The sequence below is a fragment of the Thalassophryne amazonica genome, chromosome 5 (assembly GCF_902500255.1).
Source record: "Thalassophryne amazonica chromosome 5, fThaAma1.1, whole genome shotgun sequence".
NCBI classification, from domain to species: Eukaryota; Metazoa; Chordata; class Actinopteri; order Batrachoidiformes; family Batrachoididae; genus Thalassophryne; species Thalassophryne amazonica.
In genome coordinates this window covers 59,581,765-59,586,699 of record NC_047107.1, presented here as the reverse complement: position 1 = coordinate 59,586,699, position 4,935 = coordinate 59,581,765, and positions in this window count along the sequence as shown.

The following is a 4,935-nucleotide window of genomic DNA, read 5'->3' as shown; positions in this document are numbered from 1 at the left end:
TCATTTACTTTAATACATTGTACACTTTGTGGTGGTGCAGATGAAACCCAGTCTTACGAGTTTTTTGTTTGTTTGTTTGTTTGTTTTGTTTTGTTTTTTGTGCTTCCGTCATGAAATCATTCAAATTGTCATGACAGGGTTTTTTTTTATCTTACTGTTACTAACCCTAACCCTCCCCCTCACTTTAACCCTAACCCTAACCATGACACCCCCCCCGATATGAGAAATGGTAGTGCAGGTACGTGCAATTATTGCACTTGCTTCCCAAACAGAACATGTATGGTTCTAGACTGACCATGTCCTGCTGTACCTGTACAGCTGGAGTTGTGTTAGAACAGCCTGTGGATCCCAAACATCCTGTGGTGATGAATCCAAGCAAAGCCAAATTATCAGGCTGGTTGGTAAGGAATTATAGGACACAAATGCACGGCACACACTATGAGGCATGCAGGACCACGGAACGCAGGGACAAAGCTGGAAAATGGCACAAGGCACAACAATCTGGAAAAGGACTAACACACCTAGTGATCTTACAGTGGGGTAAAAAAGTATTTACTCAGTCCCTGATTGTTCAAGTTCTCCTTCTTACAAAGATGAGAGAGGTCTGTAATTTCAATCATAGGTACACTGCAACTGTGAGAGACAAAATGAGAAAAAAAAAATCAAGGAAATCACATTGTAGGATTTTTAAAGAATTTATTTGTAAATTATGGTGGAAAATAAGTATTTGGTCAATAACAAAAGTTCAACTCAATACTTTGTAACATAATCTTTGCTGGTAATGACAGAGGTCAAACATTTCCTGTAAGTCTTCACCAGGTTCGCACACACTGTAGCTGGTATTTTGGCCCGTTCCTCCTTGTAGATCTCCTCTAGAGCAGTGATGTTTTGGGGCTGTCACTGGGCAACATGGACTTTCAACTCCCTCCGCAAGTTTTCTATGGGGTTGTGGCCTGGAGACTGGCTTGGCCACTCCAGGACCTTGAAATGTTTTTATGGAGCCACTCCTTTGTTGCCCAAGCGGTGTATTTGGGATCATTGTCATGCTGGAAGACCCAGCCATGTTGCATCTTCAATGCTGTCATTGATGGAAGGAGATTTTGGCTTAAAATCTCACGATACATGGCCACGTTCATTCTTCCCTGAACACGGATCAGTCATCCTGTCCCCTTTGCAGAAAACAGCCCCAAAACATGATGTTTCCACCCCCATGCTTCACAGTAGATATGGTGCTCTTGGAATGCAACTTAGCATTCTTCTTCCTCCAAACACGACAAGTTGAGTTTTTACCAAAACGTTCTATTTTGGTTTCATCTGACCACATGATAATCCTCTTCTGGATCATCCATTTGCTCTCTGGCAAACTTCAGATGGGCCTGGACATGTACTGGCTTAAGCAGGGGGACACGCCTGGCACTGAAGAATTTGAGTCCCTCTCTGCGTAGTGTGTAGCCTTTTCTTACTTTGGTCCCAGCTCTCTACATGTCATTCATCAGGTCCCTCCGTGTAGTTCTGGGATTTTTGTTCACCATTTTCATGATCATTTTGACCCCACAGGATGACATCTTGCGTGGAGCCCCAGATCGAGGGAGATTATCAATGGTCTTGTATGTCTTCCATTTATTTACAATTGCTCCCACAGTTTATTTATTCAGACCAACCTGCTTGACTATTGTAGATTCACTCTTCCCAGCTTGGTGCACATCTACAGTTTTCTTCCTGGTGTCCTTTGACAGCTCTTTGGTCTTGGCCATGGTTGAGTTTGGAGTCTGACTGTTTGAGACTGTGGGCAGGTGTCTTTTATACAGATAACAAGTTCCAACAGGTGCCATTAATACAGGTAACAGGCGGAGGACAGAAGAGCTTCTTAAAGAAGAAGTTACAGGTCTGTGAGAGCCAGAAATCTTGCTTGTTTGTGGGTGACCAAAGACTTATTTATCACCATGGTATCACCACGGCCGGCAACAGACGGATGAGAAGCATGAAATTCATGAATCAGAGCAGGATCCAAAACAAAGCAGGAGGGAATCCATGACCACTCCTCAGGGCCCTAGCCCTCCCAGTCCATGAGGTACTGGAACCCATGTCCACTGTGGCGCGAGGGTCGCAGCAGAGCTCTTCTTCCCACTCCCAGGTTAGTCGGCAGCGGAGAATGAGACTGAGTGCTGATGGAACTGGAGAGGTGGACACTGTGGGTGGAAACAGAGATGGTTGATGACTAAAAACAACATGAAAAGTAGAGTGGAGGCAGACGGTAAGTGGTTGTATGCAAGTTCAATCCATGGAAGTTGAGATGACCATGTGGCCTGGGTGTTGTGATGCGAGAATGCGGAATCCTTTTTTGAGTTCTTGATTGAATCTTTCAGTTTGTCCACTGGCTTGTGGATGGTAGCCTGAAGTCAAGCTGGCAGTGACCCATTTGCTCTCTGGCAAACTTCAGATGGGCCTGGACATGTACTGGCTTAAGCAGGGGGACACGCCTGGCACTGAAGAATTTGAGTCCCTCTCTGCGTAGTGTGTAGCCTTTTCTTACTTTGGTCCCAGCTCTCTACATGTCATTCATCAGTTCCCTCCGTGTAGTTCTGGGATTTTTGTTCACCATTTTCATGATCATTTTGACCCCACAGGATGACATCTTGCGTGGAGCCCCAGATCGAGGGAGATTATCAATGGTCTTGTATGTCTTCCATTTATTTACAATTGCTCCCACAGTTTATTTATTCAGACCAACCTGCTTGACTATTGTAGATTCACTCTTCCCAGCTTGGTGCACATCTACAGTTTTCTTCCTGGTGTCCTTTGACAGCTCTTTGGTCTTGGCCATGGTTGAGTTTGGAGTCTGACTGTTTGAGACTGTGGGCAGGTGTCTTTTATACAGTTAACAAGTTCCAACAGGTGCCATTAATACAGGTAACAGGCGGAGGACAGAAGAGCTTCTTAAAGAAGTTACAGGTCTGTGAGAGCCAGAAATCTTGCTTGTTTGTGGGTGACCAAAGACTTATTTATCACCATGGTATCACCACGGCCGGCAACAGACGGATGAGAAGCATGAAATTCATGAATCAGAGCAGGATCCAAAACAAAGCAGGAGGGAATCCATGACCACTCCTCAGGGCCCTAGCCCTCCCAGTCCATGAGGTACTGGAACCCATGTCCACTGTGGCGCGAGGGTCGCAGCAGAGCTCTTCTTCCCACTCCCAGGTTAGTCGGCAGCGGAGAATGAGACTGAGTGCTGATGGAACTGGAGAGGTGGACACTGTGGGTGGAAACAGAGATGGTTGATGACTAAAAACAACATGAAAAGTAGAGTGGAGGCAGACGGTAAGTGGTTGTATGCAAGTTCAATCCATGGAAGTTGAGATGACCATGTGGCCTGGGTGGTGTGACGCGAGAATGCGGAATCCTTTTTTGAGTTCTTGATTGAATCTTTCAGTTTGTCCACTGGCTTGTGGATGGTAGCCTGAAGTCAAGCTGGCAGTGACCCATTTGCTCTCTGGCAAACTTCAGATGGGCCTGGACATGTACTGGCTTAAGCAGGGGGACACGCCTGGCACTGAAGAATTTGAGTCCCTCTCTGCGTAGTGTGTAGCCTTTTCTTACTTTGGTCCCAGCTCTCTACATGTCATTCATCAGGTCCCTCCGTGTAGTTCTGGGATTTTTGTTCACCATTTTCATGATCATTTTGACCCCACAGGATGACATCTTGCGTGGAGCCCCAGATCGAGGGAGATTATCAATGGTCTTGTATGTAGAGTGGAGGCAGACGGTAAGTGGTTGTATGCAAGTTCAATCCATGGAAGTTGAGATGACCATGTGGCCTGGGTGTTGTGACGCGAGAATGCGGAATCCTTTTTTGAGTTCTTGATTGAATCTTTCAGTTTGTCCACTGGCTTGTGGATGGTAGCCTGAAGTCAAGCTGGCAGTGACCCAGAGGAGACGACAGAACTCCCTCCAGAAATTCAACACAAACTGGGGACTCCAGTCGGACACGATGTCCTGGGGCAAACCGTGAATTTTAAACATTTGAGAGAGCATTACCTCAGCTAAATCATAGTAGCATGGCGACACCCCCGCGAGATCCGGGTTAGAAACTGGCAGAGAATGACCGGGTTTTGGCACACAGGAATTTTTACAGTTAGACCCCCAAGAAACAATTTTGCCTATAGACACAATTGAAATTGGGGCTGTGTTGTTGCGGCCAGGGTTGTCCCAAAATTATTGGGTGAGTCATTTGATCAACTACGTGAAAACTGTTTCATAGTGGTTTTCCGACATTATTATAGACACGGACTGAGCCCAGTGAGTAACACAACCCAATTCATTCACAGCGCGCACCACCAGAGGGCGCAAGAGTTTAAAGAGTCTTAGGTGCAGGGATCTGGCAAGAGAGGACAACATCAAGTTAGCATCAGAACCGGAATCAACAAAAGCTGACATGGAAGCAGATGAATTTTCAGGGATTACTTTAGCTGGAATTATATTTTGTGCTGAAGATGGAGTAATAGAGTTTTGACTCACCCGTAAATTGGACATTGACCGCACGGTGGCACCCCTGGCCTGACAATTGGTTATCAAATGTCCAGAATGTCCACAATAAAAACAGAGTCCGTCCTCTCACCTGCGTTGTCTCTCATCCAAAGACAGATGGGTGTGACCTAGTTGCATGGGCTCCTCAGTGCAATGTGGTGATTCTGTTCCGACAAAGCTGGAGGAGGACAAATGGCTGGGAGGTGTGGCGGAGCTTCAGTTAAGGAGCCGAGCTGCTCAGTGGGGACGATCCTGGAGATGCTGGTTGGTCTGGATGGCGAGTGTGACGAGCTTGTCAAGGTTTTTGGGAAGGTCAACGGCTACGAGCTGGTCCTGGATATTGTCTGCCGGCCTCTGGAAGAAGACATCAAGGAGCGCTGCAGGATTCCATTTGCTTTTGGCTGCCAG